This window comes from Lithobates pipiens, unplaced genomic scaffold (assembly GCF_037356315.1).
Source record: "Lithobates pipiens isolate NorthernLeopardFrog02 unplaced genomic scaffold, aLitPip1_a1.2 Scaffold_19, whole genome shotgun sequence".
NCBI classification, from domain to species: domain Eukaryota; kingdom Metazoa; phylum Chordata; class Amphibia; order Anura; family Ranidae; genus Lithobates; species Lithobates pipiens.
Genome location: NW_027507764.1, coordinates 137,339,620 through 137,360,716, shown reverse-complemented (window position 1 = coordinate 137,360,716; position 21,097 = coordinate 137,339,620). Strand labels below are relative to the sequence as shown.

General features: G+C 44.5%; 1 protein-coding gene across 2 annotated transcripts in view; it reads left to right on the top strand.

Moving 5' to 3' along the window:
- The window catches only part of GSDME (gasdermin E), a 359,256-nt gene that overhangs the window by 69,584 nt on the left and 268,575 nt on the right, over positions 1-21,097 (top strand). The window lies entirely within an intron of this gene.

The following is a 21,097-nucleotide window of genomic DNA, read 5'->3' as shown; positions in this document are numbered from 1 at the left end:
AGGTCTCCACCTAGGAACAAGGAAGCTCCCTGTTCAGAAGATAAACAGCTACAAGGGCAACGTGTGCATGTCAGGATCTACAGTGTGGCAGGTGCCTTCTACAGCCAGACATCTGACAAAGACAATGGGTAGCAGCATGTCGGCCAAATGTTTGTTCTACACTCAAGGAGAGACATTCTGACAAGGCTGGCAGCCTGAGAGAAACAAATGGCCGGGAGGCTGAACAGTTTGTATTGAATTGATGCTGTATATTGCTGACATCCCTGTGTGGGAAATATGATGCAATTGATAATACCACTGAGGAGTATATCGCACTATATACCGTATGTGTGTATGTATGTATGTATATATATATATATATATATATATATATATTATACACACACTATATTACCAAAAGTATTGGGACATCTGCATTTGCACGCACATGAACTTTAATGGCGTCTTAGTCTATAGTGTTCAATATTGAGTTGGCCCACCCTTTGCAACTATAACAGCTTCAACTGGGAAGGCCATTCACAAGGTTTAGGAGTGTTAGCCCTTGTACACACGGTCGGAGAATCCTTCGGAATGTGTCCTATCGGACCGTGTTGACGGATAATCAGACTGTGTGTGGTATGCATCGGACTGATTCCGTCGGACCCAATTTTCCAACTTGTTGGAAATATTTCCCGACCAACTGGGCCGATCGGACATACTCCGATCATGTGTAGAGAATTTTGATCGGACCAAGTGCCACGCATGCTCAGATCAAATTCCTACATCAAAGCTATTGGCTACTATCCTGAATGTAGTCCCATCGTAACAAAATTACGTCATCACGTTCTGAAAGATCGGATTTTTCGACAACTTTGTCCGACCGTGTGTATGCAACAGTTTCGAACAAGATCCAATGGACAAAATCCGACGGGCAAAATCTTTCGATAGATTTGAGTGTGTCTCAGCTGAGAGGTCCAGCAAATGCAGGAAATCTGAGATTCCCTGAAGCGGAGTTCCACCCAAAAGTGTAACTTCTGCTTTAAGGCCTCCTCCCCGCCTCCTGTTTGTGAAACTGAGCTTTTGGGGAGGAGGGGGGGGGGGCAGGTCCCTGAATTTGACAGGTACCTGCTTCTACTTCCATTCTGGTCGCTTAGGCGTCCGTAGCAGAAGCTCTCCCTCCCAAAGTCTTCTTGGACATATGACATAGCAGACTTTGGGGCAGCGCGGCTCGCACATGCGTATTGGGCACCCGGCTGTGAAGCCGCAAACTGTTCCCATAGTAGTGATGCCGGCCCCGCCAAGGGAGGACACACGTCTGCGGTGAGTACACCGATGCACCATGGGACAGGTGAGTGGCTGTTTTTATTAAGTCAGCAGCTACACTTTTTGTAGCTTTTTTGTAGCTGCTGACTTTTAATAAAAAAAATTACTGGAACTCAACTTTAAAGTAGAAGTTTAGCAAAAAAACTAACTAGCTGTAAAACTATACTCGGCCACATTCTAAAACCTATCTATCTAGCCCTGTAAAACAAAAATCGATATACGTACCTTTTTTTCAGCCGCTCCGGTCCCACTTTGAGCTGTCAGCTGCGGCTTCCCTGTATAGGCGTCTGTAGGAGAAGCAGCCGATAAAGGAAGCCCCATGGTAACTCTGTGGGTGATGTCTCTTCCCAAGAATTTCATAGCTGTTGTCGGTTCCCTGCTGCGCACAGCATCTGTCGCTGGAGACCTGACCAGAGCGGCTTCAGAAAAGATATGTATAGCGTTTTTTGCTTTACAACGTTAGATTCATTTTAGAATGTGTTTGCGAGTAGGTTTAGAGCAGGGGTGCCCAACCAGTGGCCCGGGGGCCACATGTGGTCCGCGGAGCCCTCTGATGTGACCCGCGACCTCCTGCTCTGGGAGATAATAGAAAGAATACTGTTATTAAAGGTCAGATTATTACTAAAATCACAGTGTATATATGGGCATATCTTTTCTGCAGTGGTTACTGGGCTGCTTTCAAACTGATCCGCAGGTGCAGAGCAATTTACCTGCGGGTTACCTGCACTGAGCCATAGACTTCTATTATTACCTGCGAGTTTGGTGAGCTTTCTGAAAGTGCACCAAACCTGTAGAATATAATAGAAGTCTATTACAAACTGAAGGAAAGCCAAAGGTACACTGCGTTGCACACGTGGTGCGGGTAAACCGCAGTGCATCAGTGTGAAAGCAGCCTCGGACCCCTTTCACATGGTCAGTCTGACCAATTGGACCCTCCATTCATTTCTAAGTAGCGGCAGACATAAACTAACTTGTGTTCTACCTCCAATACGATCCGCTAAAAAGTTTTGTGGGCTGCATCCGTGTCCACTCTCAAAATGCAGAGTGGACACAGACATGCCATCCACCCACTCCACTCATTGTGGCCCACGACCGGTTACCAAGTCACTTAAGTGGCCCTTCCTCTTCAAAAGGTTGAGCACCCCTGGTTTAGAGTTTGACGTTTGAGTTTTTGGCTGAACTTCTACTTTAAGTAACTTTTCTCTAGTCGTCTGTCCAGGACAGCACTAGAGAGATAGGCTTCACCTCCAGAGGCAGGAAACACAAACCAGATCTTTAAAGGGCGGTCTCCGTCCCTTCCCCTTCAGTCTTTTGTGTTTCCTCCACCGGAGGAGGAGGCTGGATCAGGAGCTTTCCTTCCCCTGACGGTGGGATAGCCCATAAGAGACGGGGAAGGAGTTCGGATTACCTGTTGGTAAACGGACGTTTTGAAGTCCTCCGGTCGGGTTGACTGCAGCTTTGAACCGGCGTTCTCCTTCTGAAGCCCGGGGAGGGCGTTCGTTTCCCCACCTGACAATAGGTTCAAAATTGGGCGCGAAGTCAGGTGGGGGGCGGGCACAGGCTTCGAGTTCCGGCCTGTGCATCACAGGAGGAGGATAGAGGACTTCCGGCAATCCACTACCGGTTCCGGGTCGCGCGGCGAGCGTGGACGTTCGGGACCTTGGCGGCTATTTTAAAAAGCCGCAGCCACGAGGCGTTCGCGCTGCATCGCTTTATCGCCATTACGATCCAGGCGGTTAGGCGTGTGCTTCAAGCGTTCGTGCTGCATCGCTTTATCGCCATTACGAAGGGAAGCCTCCAGGCGTGTTCCGATCAAAATGGATGCAGTGGAGAGTGGCAGTGGAGCCGAACCAGCTCAGGTAGGCAAACACAGAGGTGTCTTGTACCTACAGGGCTGGGAGAGAGGGGGGGGGAGTAATGGACTAATCAATGCATAGGCATTTTGAAATGGTCCAGGTGTATTTTTCCTCCCTCCCTCTCTCAAACAGGATCCGGACTAAAGAGTCTTGCGAATCCTGTTAGCGGTTGGTGGGGTGCACATAGGTGTTTGGTGAAGGCGTCCTATTTTGCTAAAGGTTTCGCTGACGTTGGCTTGTCTGTTTTTTCCCTTCCTTCTTCTCTCCTTCTCTTGCCTTAGGCTCTGCCCAAAGAACCAGAGAGGTCAGGGGGCAAGAAGAGATGTCCTTCATGTATGAGTAAATTAAAAGAAGGATGGTCCAAGCCCCTTTGTAAACCATGCATAGACAAATTGGTCTATAAGGAAGCTACGGGAGCTTGTAAGGATTTGATTTCTGGAGTACAGAAAGAAATGGAGTCCATCAAAGCAATGTTAGCGAACCTTGAAACCCCAAAACCAGCCGCAGTTCCCTCTGCTTCCACCCCAGTAGAAGGTGACGAATCGGAGGAGGAGGAACTTGATTCTCTGGATGGCCTAAGTGAGGCGGCATCATCCAGAGATGTTCCTGTTCAAGGGTCAAGCTCTCCCAGATACAGGCTCTCACTCGAGGAGGTTGATGCCTTACTGGGGGTAATTTATGAGACGCTCGAAATCAGAGAGGAGCCAGTCTCCCTGTCCTTGCATGACCGGATGTATCAGACCCTAAAAACTGATTCAGTTAGGGTCTTTCCGGTTCATAGCACACTGATAGACTCAATCAAAAAAGAGTGGGAGGAGCCAGAGAAAAAGTTATTTTTCCCTAAAAGCATGAAGCGGAGATTCCCCTTCAGCGAGGACCCCTCTTGTGTTTGGAATAAAGTGCCCAAGGTAGATGCAGCTTTTTCCCAGTGTGCAAAGTCAACAGATCTCGCCTTTGAGGACATGGGTGTTCTAAAGGAACCCATGGATAAAAGGATGGAGGTACTGTTAAAGAGGTCATGGGAAGTAACCATGAATAACTTAAAACCTGCAATGGCCACGACAATAGTGGCTCGCAACTTGGAGGTCTGGCTGGAACAATTACAAGGCCACTTTGAAGGGGGGACCTCCAGAAAAGAAATTCTGGATTCCCTTCCTATGCTACATAAAGCAGCAGGCTATATAGCAGATGCCTCTGCGGAGTCTGTTAAATTGTCAGCCAGGACCGCTGCCCTCGTAAATTCATCGCGCAGGGCACTTTGGCTGAAGTCTTGGTCGGGAGACTCGGCCTCAAAAGTGAGGTTATGTGGCATCCCCTTTGAGGGAGACCTTCTGTTCGGACAGGACCTTGAGAAAGTCCTGGACCGTACTGCGGACAAGAAGAAGGCTTTTCCTGTCAAATCTAAGAAGACTACAGGTAAACGCTTTTTTCGTCCTCAAAGGCAGGGACAGTCACAAGGACAGACCTCTAAGGAGTCAACTCCTAAGAAACAGTGGATGGGAGGAAAACAGAAAAGCAATCTCTTTTCCTCTTCTAAAAAAAACACTAAATCCCAGTGACGCGGTTCCTGTGGGGGGGTGACTGGGGCAGTTCCTCCCACAGTGGGAATACGCTACCCCAAATCCTTTTATCCTGAGGATCATCAGGGAGGGTTACAAAATACAGTTCAGACACGTCCCACCTGCAAGGATGTGTCTGACCAAACCTCCCAAAGACCCCCAGAAAGCGTCAGCTTTGCTGTCGCAAATTGGCGATTTAATAGATCAGAGGGTTCTAGTGCCAGTTCCGCCACAGGAAATAAATCACGGTTTCTATTCACACGTGTTTGTAGTAAGGAAACCGTCAGGCAAATTCTGGTTGATCTTGAATTTGAAGTTACTGAACAAGTGGGTAACTTACAAGAAATTCCGGATGGAAACAATTTTTTACGGTGAGATCAGTACTCCCTCCAAATTGTTTCATGGCCTCTCTCGATCTAAGGGACGCGTATCTTCACATCCCGATTCGAGAAGACTCTCAAAAGTATTTTGAGGATAGCGATTCTTTGGGGAAGTCAGATTCGATACCTCCAATTCAGGGCTCTGCCATTCGGTCTGTCTTCTTCTCCCAGGATTTTCACCAAGGTCCTGGCAGAAGCATTGGCTCCCCTAAGACTGAAAGGGATCGCTGTCATACCGTACTTGGACGACCTTTTATTCTTTGCCCCCTCAAAGCTCCAACTGCAGGGAGATCTGAGGGTAGCTATCTCTTGCCTAAAAAGGCTGGGGTGGTTGATAAACCAAGAGAAGTCGCACCTGATACCAACACAGGCCTTACAGTATCTAGGTTTTCTGGTAGATTCAGTATCACAGAAAGTCTTCCTCACGGGGGAAAAAGTGATAAAGGTGAAAGAGATGGTAACCTTCTTGCAGTCCAATCAGACAATTTCCGTCAGGTCAGCTATGGCAGGATTGGGCCTATTGGTGGCAACAATCCCTGCAGTTCCTTGGGCAAGAGCTCATTTCAGGTGTCTCCAGGCCAATATTCTGAGCAGCTCGGACGGGACACAAGAGTCCCTGGACGGGACTATCCATCTATCCTCAAAGACCAAAAGGTCTCTTTGGTGGTGGAAGAGAGAAGAGAACCTAGTACGGGGTCTTTGGTGGTCTCCTCCAGTGTCTGTTCGCATCACCACGGATGCCAGTGCTTGGGGCTGGGGGGCCCACTTGGGGTCGAAGGTAGCCCAAGGATGCTGGGGGAAGACACAGTCCCAGAGGTCAGCCAATTGGAGGGAGTTGCAGGCAGTCTGGGAAGCCTTAAGGGTATTCGCCAGGGATCTGAAGGACCACCATGTACAGGTTCTCTCGGACAGTATAGTGGTGGTTTCCTACCTAAACAAGCAGGGAGGAACAAGATGCCCGTCCTTGATCAAGCTAACAAGTACGATCATGCATTGGGCAGAAGAAAACCTAAAATCGGTTTCAGCGGTCCATCTAAAAGGGGTGGACAACCACCTGGCGGACTTTCTGAGTCGACACCGGGTGTACGAATCAGAATGGTCACTAAACAGGGAGATTTTCCAGATGTTAGTGCGCAAATGGGGTCTTCCGGAAGTGGACTTGTTCGCCAGGAAAGCGAACACCCAGGTCCCAGTATACTTCTCCCTAGAGAGGGAGGCAGGGGCAAAAGGGATAGACGCTTTGGCACAAAGCTGGGCATTTCACATTTGCTACGCCTTCCCCCCATTCAAGCTAATTCTTCTAGTCCTGAGGAAATTTTTGCAGGAACGGACCACATTGATTCTAGTGGTTCCGTATTGGCCGAAGAGACCATGGTTCTCGGTGCTGCTGGGCCTGACAGACGAACCTCCCCTCATACTGCCCGAGGGAGAGGATCTGTTGTCCCAGGGTCCAGTTCTGTTACCAGAACTACAGACCCTAAAATTATCGGCCTGGCGTCTGAAGAGAGTCTCTTGAAGTCTAAGGGACTCTCGGATAGGGTAATTAAAACACTTCTTTCTAGTAGGAAGAAGGTAACCCAAGCAATTTATGTTAATTACTGGAAAATTTTTTTGTTCATGGTTGGACACTAAAAAGGTGTCTATAAGTATCCCGACAGTCTTGGAATTTTTACAAGACGGTGTGGATAAGGGACTGGCCATTAGTACCTTAAAGGTACAAATTGTGGCCCTGTCTGTTTTTTTGGATCAACCTCTGGCGATAGACCCGCTAGTTAGCAGGTTTTTTAAGGGGTTAACCAGGATTAAACCTGTTCCTTTCAAAATTTTACCCAAATGGGACCTGTCAATTGTATTACAGGGTTGGGTAAAAAAGTCTCTGGAAGAAGAACCTTCCTTGAGATGGATCACGCTTAAAACGGTGTTCCTAGTGGCTATTTCCACAGCCAGACGCATTAGTGAGCTTCAGGCACTTTCGGTGAAAGAGCCGTTTTTACAAGTTTTTGAGGATAGGCTGGTGTTGCGCACGGACCCTGGGTTTTTACCCAAAGTAGTGACAAAATTCCACAGAACACAGGAAATGGTTTTGCCTTCGTTCTGTGGGTCTCCCGCTAATCCTAAGGAGGTAGAGTTCAGCCAACTGGATGTGAGAGCCTGTGTCTTACAATATCTGGAGATGTCAAAAAACATTAGAAAATCAGATGCATTATTTGTTTTACATGAGGGTAAAAAATTGGGGTCACAAGCTTCAAAAAATACAATTGCAAGGTGGATCAAACAAGCTCTTGTAGAAGCCGACAAAGGAATGAAAATGGAATGTCCTTTTTCCCCCATGGCTCACTCCACACGGGCGTTATCGACCTCATGGGCAGAGCGAGCTGGAGCAACACCAGAACAAATTTGTCGAGCAGCAACTTGGTCAAGCTACTCGACGTTTATGAAGCATTACAGATTGGACCTTATCTCAGCGCAAGACGAGGCGTTTGGGAGAAAGGTCCTTCAAGCGGTAGTCCCCCCCCCCTAATCTGGTAAGTTCTCGTTGATCCTCTCTAGTGCTGTCCTGGACAGACGACTAGAGAAAACGAGAGTTAGACTTACCGGTAACTCTGTTTCTAGGAGTCATCCAGGACAGCATGGATTCCCTCCCTATATGCTGTTATAATGCTGGACAAGTGTTTTTGTCGTTACAGAAGCCGTTTCCGGGGAAGTTCTCGTTTACAAGACTGAAGGGGAAGGGACGGAGACCGCTCTTTAAAGATCTGGTTTGTGTTTCCTGCCTCTGGAGGTGGAGCCTATCTCTCTAGTGCTGTCCTGGACGACTCCTAGAAACAGAGTTACCGGTAAGCCTAACTCTCGTTTTTTTCCCCGTGTGGTGTGTATTTGCCACAGCTTTACAAAGGGACAAATCTCAGATGACTGCAAGTAAGGTATATACAGCAGCAATTGAACTTGACAAACCCTACACATTGCTGGGGTTGGGGAGGGGGTAGGTGAATTTCTAAAATTTAAAGCGGGGTTCCACTGCCTACAAAGTTTTTTTTTTTTTTTTTTTTTTGTTTTTTTTGTTTTTTTTTTGGGACAATGACAAAGATTCTGTGATTAAAATATATAACTCACCTGTTTAGTTTTTCTTGCTTTTAGATGTTCCTTTTATCTTAAATTAACTTTTAAAAGTCCAGACAGACGGTTGTCATCTTGCCTGTGGGCATGTGAAGCCCACAGGCATCATCTTCTGGGATACTGTGCTGCTGATCGACCAGCATGCACCGCCCGTATCCCTGATCTCACGCATGCGCAGTAATCGGAGCGCCGTCAACAGCTCACAACGGGCGGCTTGGCTCTATCGAAATCTTGTGGCAGGCCCCTGCAATGACTCCTGGGAATAATGACAGGAGGTCGCAGGAGACATTGCAGGTAAAAAGGAAATTGCGAAATAGCCGCAATTGACCCGCCCATATCCACAGATAAGATAGGAAGCAGAGAAGGACATTGCAAAAAAAGGTACAGAAGAAAAAAAAATATCAGTTTTTAACTAAACCCATTCATGGCATTTTATTGAGCAGAACATCAAAAATAGGGTGGAGCTCCGCTTTAAACTCTGTAGTATGTCAGGGGGGTGCAAACTTTGGCCCTCAAGTTGTTTGTAAAACTACAAGTCCCATGAGACATTGCAAGACTGACAGCCACAGCATGACTCCCAGAGCCAGAAGCATAATGGAACTTGTAGTTCTAAAACAGCTGGAGGGACATAATTTGAGTTCAGTATTAAAAATCAAAGGTTGAATGGGGTTTTGAATGTCCTCCATTATCTTGTTACAGGGAAATGAGGGATCATAATGTACTCTTAACCTCCCTGGTGGTATGATTATTTCTGATTTTAGGTGCGGAAAGCGGTACAATTATTTTGCATGGAAATTTGGCGTTTTTATATTGCAGGCCTGCAATTCTTAAGCCCCATACACAATATCAGATTTTCTGCTGATTTTTGCCTTCAGATTTACCAAAACCATATAATATAAGGTCAAACCTTAAAAGTTTAGATTTGTATGAAATCAAGCAGGCCCTTCCACTACATGGTTTTGGTAAATCTGAAGACAAAAATCAGCAGAAAATCTGATGGTGTGTATGGGGCTATAGGAATAACTCACTTAAATATGCACAAACAAGAGTCTAGTAGACATCCCGGGTATGATAAAGTTTATAATAAATAACTATAAATAATAACAAATAATAATAAAAATGATTCAATGTAATCAAATCCAAAAACACTGAAATTTTGCAGAATTGTCGCCGTCATTAGATTTAGTGTTTGATGACGGATCTCCCCACAAATCGCTATAGCTCAATTCTGCAAGTGATTCTAATTTATTATCGCTGTTTTCTAGCTGGTCTAAAATCACTTTTGACATAAAGGGACACTTTTTGGTTGCTATGAACAATCTCCAAATTCCAGGCAGAAAAAAACAGTATTTAAAATATAAAGGTGAAAATATAAAAAAGAGGCCTTCGCGCTACTACGTGGAAGATATAAATAGGGTATATAAATACCTCTAAAATAAATAAGTAATAAATAATCACAAAGTGCACGTGCAAAAAGTGCAAAAAATGGAGCAAGACAAGATAGTGAACACAAACTACCAAATACGGTGATAAACGAAAAAAGTCCTGCGCAAAATATGCCAAAATAATAAAGTCCTGAAATTGCTAAGTGCAAAAAAAGTGTATATAGATCAATGTAAGTGTAAATAAATAGTCCATGTAATCATAAACACCAACGATGAAAAATGGATGAACAGACGGTGGTAAACAATCCCAGAAGAAAGGGCTCACAGAACTCTCGCCTTAAAAAAGGAAAATCAGGCTCATCACAAAATCAGAAGATATCCCACTTCACTCCTCATATTCAGCCACCAGAGGGATCCTTTTACTGTGCCAGATAGGAGATGATTTCTATATCCGGCCACTAGAGGGCCATTAATAGCTCATGTATTATAATGATAACCCAAACGTGATAATCCGTGGTGAATGGCTCAAAAAAAGAGGGGGGGGGGGGGGGAGAGAGAAAGAGGAGGCTCCAATGGTGTAGTATATTGGGAGTAAAATCAATTTATTAATAGAAAAGCATAATCGGACTCTCACATTTTATAAGAAAAAAAACACACAGCAAGAAAAGTTAAAATGGTGGCGTGGCGTCTTCCGCCAGTCCTACTGTACTTCCGGTGCGTCCTACGGCCACTCCCTACGCGTTACGTCATACCACGTGACGTAACGCATAGGGAGTGGCCGTAGGACGCACCGGAAGTACAGTAGGACTGGCGGAAAGATGCCACGCCACCATTTTAACTTTTCTTGCTGTGTGTTTTTTTCTTATAAAATGTGAGAGTCCGATTATGCTTTTCTATTAATACATTTATTATTTTACTCTCAATATACTACACCATTGGAGCCTCCTCTTTCTCTCTCCCCCCCCCCCCCCCCTCTTTTTTTTTTGAGCCATTCACCACGGATTATCACGTTTGGGTTATCATTATAATACATGAGCTATTAATGGCCCTCTAGTGGCCGAATATAGAAATCATCTCCTATCTGGCACAGTAAAAGGATCCCTCTGGTGGCTGAATATGAGGAGTGAAGTGGGATATCTTCTGATTTTGTGATGAGCCTGATTTTCCTTTTTTAAGGTGAGAGTTCTGTGAGCCCTTTCTTCTGGGATTGTTTACCATAATATAAAGGTGCATGCAAGGCACTGGACAGACCACTAGGGACAAAGGGGTTGTGTATTTTTTTTATACAGTACTGTGATCTGTGTGTATTGTGTATTTTTACTTTTTATAATTTGGCACCGATCTCCGCTCCTGTGCGGCGTAACGTCGCAGGGAACGGAGCTCGGTGGCACTCGGGCACTGTGTGAGGACGGCTTACACACACAGCGGGGAGGACATCGCTGGATCCAGGGGACAGGATAAGTCTCCCTGTATCCAGCGATGCGATCCTGAGTCTGGCTCGGGGTTAACGCTTGTGGTACTGAAATTCCAGCCCGTGCCAGACTTGGGATTACCGCCAGGGAGGTTAAAGCATAACTATATTCTGTTGTGTGGAGGGAGCTCTTGCCATAATGTGTAAGTCTGAACAGCGTATTTGCATATTGGGGCCCCCTAACCTACTAGTGTGCACTCTTCCTGCCCTGACAGGTCCAGGCTAATGTTCACAGCTGCATTCCCTGTTGCCACTATCTTCTGCCCCTTCATCTTGGCCTCACTTTGCAAATCTTCATATGTTGTATTGGCACTAATGAAAGAATTCCTGCATGTAAATTCATAACTTGATTACAGATCAATTTCAGGAAACAAGTTCTTATTTTTAAAGTAATTTACACACATCTATACTCCCCGCTGTCACCACCACCAACTGAAAGAGAGTTTCACATCCTTATTGCCCTGACTGGGAAAAATCCCCTGCATAGTTTAAAGTTAAACCTCTTTAAATCCAATTTCATTGTGTGGCCCTGTTCCTCTTACACTCCTTGAGACTGAGTAGTTTTTTCTTAAGCTGGGATCACTATTGAGGTATTCTTAAATGGCTATCTTGTCTCTTTTCAAGTGTCGCTTCTCCAGCCAGAATAAATTTAGTGCTTGTAGTCATTCTTCGTAATTGAGGTACCCCAGTCCCCTTATTAATTTTTTTGCCCTTCTTTGGATTCTCTGCAGCTCCAGCACGTTCCTTCTGAGGACTGGTGACCAGATATGGCCTAACCAGAGTTTTATAAAGTGCCAGGATTATCATTTTTATCCCTGGAGTATATCCCCTTTTTTTGAATGCTAAAGTTCTGCTGGCTTTGATAGCTGCAGCTTTACATTGCATGCTATTGCTCACATGGCCAGATTAAGAGCATCATGGGCCTGGTCCTGAGGATTTCAAAGGCCTTTTTATAGAAATAAAATGAAAACACAAACAGCTTTTTGTTAAATGAACTTAAATATTTTAATTTACCATTAGTGCCACAAAAGAAACACATTCCTTCATATCCAATCATTTCCTCTAACCTAAGTGGTGGACTACACTATATAATTTTAATGGTGACAGCAAGTTCAAGGAGAAGATCCTCTGCTTGCCTGTCACAAGTGAATCGGGGAGATGCTGCAGGATTGGGAACATGTTACATGCTCCACCCTAAAAGTGGGTGGAACCTGTAACATGTTCCCAAGGTGAACTTATCCTTTAACCACTTGCCTACTAGGCACTTTCACCCCCTTCCTGTCCAGGCCAATTTTCAGCTTTCAGCGCTGTCACACTTTGAATGACAATTGCGCAGTCATGCAACACTGTACCCATATGACACTTTTTATCATTTTTTTTTTTTCACTCAAATAGAGCTTTCTTTGGTTTGGTATTTAATCACCACTGTTTTATTTTTTATTTTTTGCTAAACAAATGTTTAAAAAAAATAAAAATAAAATGTTTTTCTTAGTTTCTGTTATAAAACTTTGCACACACCTACTTTTCTCCTTTTACTTTCTTGCATTGATAGGCTGCACTGATAGGTGGCACTAATGATGAAGCACTGATTGGTGGCACTAATGAGGATGCACTGATGGATGGTGTTGATGGGCACTGATATAGGTAGCACTGATGGACACTGATTGGTATGTCTGGGTTTGCATTGATGATCAGGGCACTGATGATCAGTGTAGTTGTCCCCTGTGAGGATTGCTGGTTACCATCCCTCTTCTCATGTTGTCACAGCCTTTGAGAAGAAGACTGCCGATTATGAGCAATGCTGTCTTACACAGTGATCAGCTGTGATTGGACATGTGCGTCAATAGACTCCCTCCCAGAACCAGCCAACCACGCTGTAGCCATGTCTATTGCGTGGTCGGCAAGTGGTTAAATAATTAACAATACGATTTGTAATATGCAGCATGAAGGGGTTACTGATGCATTTAGTGACCAATGATAGTTAATTAACCCCTTTGCATCAGTGGCACCAGTGTCGATGTTTATAAACCCTTTCATGCTGCAGCATAAAGGGGTTAATTAACATGGGCACGTGCCACTGCCACTAATGCAGCACACAAAGGGGTTAATTAACTGTCACGAATGCATCAGTGACAGTACATTTAAAAATAGTATTGTTAATTTAACTGCCTCCTCCCTCCCTCCCTCCCTCAAGAGTTAACTCACTTCAGTTCACACTGTGCTGACAGCCTGGCACACTAATCGATTGGAAATAATATGCCACTAGCATCTCAGGCCCCAGCCCTTTAGGTATGGCTCTTTTCTACTCAATTGTACAGAGGTTCCTTGCTCGCAGAGCCGCCATCACTTCTCTCCCATCGAGCCTCCCGGACTGCCCTCTGAATGGCGTCACGCTGGCTGCGACTAGAAAGCGCCTGTCATGTGGAGATCACTTAGTCTGACAGGGAAGTGTTTTTGGTCCTAGAGGAGAACGCTCGGCACACTAGCACTGATCCGCAGAGCGGCAGAAGCTATGCAGCTGTCTGTCTATATAGTAAAATATAGCAGCTGACAATTGTGTGCAGTGTATGGGAGGGGCCTGGAGCTGCAGCTCTAATAGCGCCTATGTTAATCCGGCCCTGATTGGTCGGTCATCTACTAGGACCCCCACATCTTTCTCCATCCTTGATTCCCCCAGAGGTTCTCACCCTAGTGAGTAGTTTGCATTTGTTTTTTTTGCCTTCAATTGCATTACTTTACATTTCTCCACATTTAAACCTAATTTGCCATATAGTTACCCACCCTATTATTTTGTTTAGGTCTTTCTGTAAAAATTTCTGTATCCTGATGTGAAGTTATTGCCCTGCTTATTTTTTGTCATCCGCAAAAACTGAGATTAAACTATTTTATCCCATCCTCTATATCATTTATGAATACGTTTAAACAGAATTGGTCCTAAGACCAGAGCCTTGGGGTACCCCACTTGCCACTCTAGACCAGTCTGAGTGCACTTTGGACGTGCCCCTGAAACCAGTTTGCTATCCAAGAACAAACCTTATGATCCATGCCTGCAGACCTCAGTTTGTAGATTATGGGGAACTGTATTGAATGATTTTACAAAATCCAGATACACCACATCCACAGGCCACCCCAAGTCTAGATGGCAGCTCACTTCCCCATAGAATATTAACAGATTTGTCTGGCATAAATGACCAATCTGTTACGAATGATGGTCATTCTTGCCAGACTAATCTGTTGACATTCTACGAGAAAGTGAGCTAGACGGGGAGGCTTGTGGATGCGGTGTATCTGGATTTTCGTAAACCCATGCTGGTTACTACTAATACTTTTTTTCTTCAGTAAATTTCTGCATATAGTCCCTTATCCCCTCCAATATTTTTTTTTTTTTTTAAAGGTTTTTATTCGCCAAATGTTCAAACATATTATTATCACAATGCAATAGACATATATGTTACATTCTGAGGTACATCCAATTCCATTGCACTTGCATATACAATAAACATGTTATTCATCTCCATGTCTTGTTTTTTGTACATTCGGCTATCCCTTTTTTATTTTTAACCAGGCCAAACTAAACCATGTTAAACCAGAAGTACATTAAAGAACTTATATTTCTATCAATAAGATATATATTGATCACATAGTACCTCATAGTCACGTGGGAGATTTTCCTCATAAACGTTTGTGCTGTGTGCTACTGTCCTTCCCCCCACAAGAACTCTCGACTGTCATCCCAGATATGTGTTTATCTTGTGCAATTACATGTCAGATTGTATAGTGTTTTCAGAGTTGATCCATTTTCCCCAAAGTTTTCACATTTTTTGGATGATCCTCTGGACTCGTACGTCATTTTATACATGGTGATGTTAGCGTTACTAATCCTTCCTAGGTGTTTAAAGTAAGATGCTCTCTTCTAATGCAGTGAAGTGCAATCAGTTTTCTTACATAATAAAACAACGGTCTTAGTAATGTTCTCATATTGTTGCTCATAACCTCATCTTCTATAACGCCTAACAGTCCAAGAAGTGGGCTACATATGTTTGGTATATCCAATGTGTCAGCGATAATTTGGGTTACATGTGACCATAGCGGTCTTATCCTGTCACATTCCCACACCATGTGTATAAAAGAGCCTTCTGCTGTCAGGCATTTATGGCAAGTGGGATTATCCCTTTGCCCCATTTTATATAACCTAAGAGGGGTATAATACATTTGATGTGGGTATCTAAGTTGTATCCGTTTGTCTCTGGCAGAAATAACCTAAGGCAGGTATGAAGCCAGGACTCCCTCCCATTGTCCCCTCCAATAATTTAACTACTACTGATGTTAGGCTGACTGGCCTGTAGTTTCCAGGAATATATCTCTGCTCTTTTTTGAATATTGGTACCACACTGGCTTTTCTTCAATCAGCTGGTACAATTCCTGTTAGTATGCTGTCCACAAAGATTGGGTCAATGGTCTGGCAAAAACCTGACTGAGTTCTCTGAGGACTCCCGGGCGTAGGCCATCTGGTCCTGGTTAATTATTTGTCTTAAGCTTATCTAGTCTTTTCTTGACTCTGGCCTGTGTTATCCACAAGGGTATGCCCTGTGATGTGCCGCAAACAGTACTGTCATGATCAGTATACCCTCTCCTTTTGCTCTTCTATATTTATTGCCCATTGGAATGAACTGTGTGATAACTTTTTTGTTTTTAATATGTTATAAAGCATTCCAATTTTTCTTCCATGTTGAATGTTTCTAGGATTGGGTCCCAATTGATGTCATGTAGTATTGACTGCAGTTCAGAAAAACTGGCTCATTTGAAATTTAGTGCGCTTGTGCTACTTTCGTGTCTCCTTTCCCTATGATTTATGCTAAATGTGATCCTCCTGTGATCTCTAGATCCCAAGTTGTCCTGTATTACCACATCTGATATCAGACTTGGATCCTTTGTAATAGATCTAGCAATGCATTCTTTCTAGTCGGGGGAATCCACCAATTGGGACATGAAGTTGTTCTGTAAGACCTTCGTGAAGTGATGGGCCTTTAATGAGTGAACTGTCCCCTCTGCCCAGTCAATGTTGGAATAATTGAAGTCTCCCATTATGATGACATTTCCCTGCCATTTTTAACTGATAGTAGGTCCAGTTCCTCCTCCTCCTCCTTCTCCTTCAGGTTGAGGGCCTGTAACATGCCCCAACTATTATTTCTCTTATATTCACTGACCGACACAGCTCCTCTGTTAGCCATTGGGTTGTTTGCCCTATTACTAGGAGATACTAGGCATTAGTTGGAATACAACACTCAGAACTCTTAGTTCCGCCCAGGCGATCCCTTGGGCAACAACCTTCCAGTCTGTCCAACAGACCTCAGTTTTATTTTGCCTAGTGAAAGAGAAGGACCTAGGAACCCTGCGGGCCCATCGGTCCATGCTTTTTTATGCAGAAGCTTGGCTTTTTGCGCAAGATGAATGATCCTGTGATCTGCTATCAACAGCCGGCTGGGTGACAGGCTGGATACCCTTATCCTTGTAGTCTCCCCAGTCCGGCCATCGCGCGTGTGCAGGTCGCAGCTACGCGCTCGGCAGGCCACGACGAAACCTCAGCTCCAGAGGGGGTCGGTGAGCTTTTATGCTCCGGGGCCCACATATGACTGGGCTACTGATGTCTGTGTCACAGTGGGCCAAGGCTTGCAGCCACCCTGTACTGATCAGCGAGTGGATCTGTAATGGAATGTCTCCCAGCTCTTCAGGACTGGTAAGTACAGCTCTCCCTACCTCGGTGGGGCTGAGCATTCCCTGGGAAGTCGATTCGGGGGTCCCTCACCTCCCTCTCTTCTCTCCCTGTCCTTATCTTCCCTCCCTGGGGGGATGCTGCATGTGTGTGCATATACAGGGGCTCTCTGGTGGGCTCTCACCTGGGAAGGGGGGGGCTGTCTGTCTAGCGGTGTCCTGGGTCCTGTCGTTTATGTCCCTGGAAGGTGCCTGTGAGGGTCTACGGTTGTCTGGTACGGTGCTGTGTTCTCTGCCATCGTTTTTCCTTTCTGTACCTCATGGAGCTGCTGGCGGCCATTTTAGGTGTGGGCGAGGGCAGCATGCCTTCCTGGGCTTCAGTGGACATTTTCCTAGTGATCTCCTATCCAGCCATTTTCCCTGTGTTTTCTATCTTTGTACTGAACGCTGGGCGGCCATTTTATTGAAGCATGAGCACATTTCAGAGCGGTTTGGCGCTAATTATAGTGGCTGCCACCGATTGGTACGCAGACCTGGTGTGTCTGGTGGCAGACGATCCCTGGTGACTGCCGTTGCGAGAGGACCTCCTGTCTCAAGGTCAGATTCTCCATCCTGCTTTACCATCGCTGGTTTTAACGGCATGGCTATTGATAACCAGGTGTTGAGGAACTGGGGTTTTGTCTGACTCGGTAATCCCAACTATGTTAAAGGCACGAAAATCTTCTTCCCGGAAGATATACCATCGTACCTGGAAGGCCTACATCTCCATCTGTGAGGAGAAAGGATGGCATCTGCACGCCTTTTCTATATCCAGGATCCTGCTGTTTCTTCAGCAAGGAGTAGACAATAAATTGGCGTTAAGCACCATTAAGAGGCAAATTTCAGCCTTGGCTGTCTTTTTTCAGCGACCCCTGGTGTCTCACTCATTAGTGAGTGCCTTCGTTCAGGGGGTACGACATGTAGTCCCTCCGGGGCGTCCACCGTTACCCCCATGGGATTTGAACCTGGTGTTGTCGGCGCTTCAAAAACCGCCGTTTGAAAATATCAGGGAGATTCCCTTGTTGACTCTTTCCAAGAAAGTGGTCTTTCTAGTGGCCATCACATCGGCCAGGAGGGTTTCGGAACTGTCGGCCTTGTCCTGCAAGTCTCCCTGTCTGGTTATCCACAAGGATAAGGTTGTGTTGCGTCCGCAACCATCTTTCCTACCGAAAGTGGTCTCGGCTTTTCATATCAATGAGGACATTGTATTACCATCTCTGTGTCCTAAGCCGAAGCACCCTAAGGAGGTGGCCCTTCACGCTCTGGACGTCATTCGGGATCTGAAGGTGTATTTGTCTGCTACGGCTCCCTTTCGGGAAAGTCAAACTCACTGTTTGTTTGTTTCGGTGGCTGGTCCAAAAAAAGGCATGGCGGTCTTGTTGGCCACCATTTCCAGGTGGATCAGACAGATTGTAATACAAGCCCACGCCTTGAAGGGGCAGGTGCCCCCCTTTCCGGTCATGGCCCACTCCACAAGGGCAATCGGAAATGTCTTGGGCCTTCCGACATCAATCGTCTGTCGCTCAGGTGTGTAAAACGGCGTCCTGGTCGTCTGTCCACGCGTTTACCAAGTTCTACAAGGTAGATGTCAGTGCATTGGCTGATGCCTGGTTTGGCTGCAAAGTCTTGCAGGCGGCCATATAGTTGCAATTGAATATGCAATATATATTTCCTTTTTTTAAAAACACAGTACCGTTAAGTTAATGCGCTGTTGCATTACATTCCGCAGTTTTGGTGCGGCTATGGGTAGTCACTCCTGTTGAGGAGTTTTTGTGGTGGTTTTTCCACACACTTTTTTTGTGGGTAAAGTTTCACTAGTTCCCACATGCCATTGTGGATGAAGTTGCTATGCTGTTTTTTCCACCCCTCATTTGGCATTGCTTGGGGACAACGCTCCCACACTGCCCATTGAAATGAATGGACAACGCTACCATAGTGCTTAGGCAGCGATGCAACTCGGGCACTATTAACCCTTTCTTCGAAAAGCGCTGCTATAACAGCAGTAAAGTGCCGCTAAAACTAGTGGCACTTTAATGCCAAGCACGCACCACCCCAGTGTGAAAGGGGTCTATGTGCAAAGGAGGGATTTGGGGTCTTCTAGACCCCAGATCTCTCCATAAAGAGTACCTGTCACAAGGGACAGCAATTAAAAGTGTATGTATGTATGTATGTATGTATGTGTGTATGTGTGTATGTATATATATATATATATATATATATATATATATATTGTTGGCGCGCGTGCTCCGTGACTGCAGGTCCCAAAGACTCGATCTCCGCAGGGTGCCCACAATTGTGTCACGGAACGGAAGAACAGGGAGATACCTTTGTAAACAAGGCATTTCCTTGTTCTGCCTAATGACATGACAGATCACTGCACCCTGTCATCGGGAGCAGTGATCGATGTCATGCGAGTAGTAACCCCCCCCCCACAGTTAGAATCACTCCCTAGGACACACTTAACCCCTTTATCACCCCCTAGTGTTTAACCCCTTCCCTGCCAGTGTCATTTACACAGTAATCGGTGCATTTGTATAACACTGATCGCTGTATAAATGACTGGTCGACAAATAGTGTCAAAAGTGTCTGTGTCCGCCATAATGTTGCAGTCACAATAAAAATCGCAGATTGCCACCATTACTAATAAAAAAAAAACTATCCCTTATTTTGTAGAAGCTATAACTTTTGTGCAAAACAAATCAATATATGCTTATTGCAATTTTTTTTTTTTTTTTTATGTGAAAAATATTGAAATGGATATTTTGATGATAGGCAACTCCTATCCTCATATTGATTAGTGGTTCCAAATTAATAACTACTGCAGTAGGGAACAGACACAAAAGATACGCTCAGCATCTTTCCAAATAACCGTTCTCCTTTATTATGACGCATTTGAAGGCTTTTATACACATGATTACGTAGGTATCACATTAATATTACAATTGTACGTTTATGGTAACAAGGGGCGTTACATAGGCAGGCTTATTCTAATCAGAACTCGAAAGAATGCAAAACATGTACTGAAAACATTGTTAGTGCCGTGTGCACAGTGAGGGCATTGTGCAATACATATAAAATAGAATACAATTATATACAGAACCTACAAATTTCCATTACAGTCTCCTCTCTTTTGATCAATATTTTGATCACTAACCATACCTGCTATCACCTTTAACCTGGAACCTCCACACGCTTAGGTGGAGGTAATCCTGGCCAAAGAGGCAAAAACTCCATTGTGGAGAAAATAATAGCTGAGCAGCTTTTTTCATTACAAAATGACATTTCACTGTGAAAAACAAATGATTGATAAGACATATTTACAAAGTACTGGCTGTACACTCCTGTGGCCAGAATGGCCTTCTAGCTTAATTGCTGGTATGCTGACTTATCAGCATATGTAAACACATACAATTCTACATAAAATGGAAAAGGTACAAAAGACAAATATGACTTCAACATGGCTAAACTACTTTTCAAATATATGTATCCCTTACAATTAAAGTAATTGAATCAAAAAATACCCTAGACTGTTATCGCAAGAGGGAAACAAATCAAACACAGAGATTTCTTTCATTTAGTCATATTACAGTGTCTGGTGTGGATTTGGGTGACTTTTCCTTCAAGTTTTGCAAAACTGTACATAAAATAGATGCTGTATTGAGTCTCCAAACATTTCCTTATATATAAATGTCTCTTAACAATCCACAAGTCAACTGGCTTTAGTTTTAGATCCTTCCAAACTTTTAGGATCTGGAATTGGGGAGAAAACACATAAATAAGTTTGTCAAAAACCTTAAAAGATCAGCAACATTCTCTGTGAGATCCGAATGGAGGACTTCAGCTGCTGAGACAAAATATAAGCAAGTGAGTAACACACTCCCACACCGAATCCCATAGGGAGAGAGTCCAACATCCCTCTACGGGCTTGATAAAATATAATAAAACATTCAGGCAAAAGTTTTCTAGTGTCTTACTCTACTTTGTCCGCTACATTGTAGACAGTAGTTGGTGTAAAAATAAAACCTCAAAACTTCTAGTAAGGACTCTCTTATAAAAATAATTTCCTCTGTTACTCTCTGTAGATACTGCACTCTGTACTTACAAACTACTTCTGATAACACTTTTTTACTGTGGCCTTTGCAGTAGCATTTGCCACTGGATATCCAGAAAACATGTCCATACAAACAAAATACATTCTCATAAGATCCTGACTTGGGCATTTGGATATATCTTTTTGTTATCTCTGGAAGGGATGTTCAGCTTTTGGTAACACCTT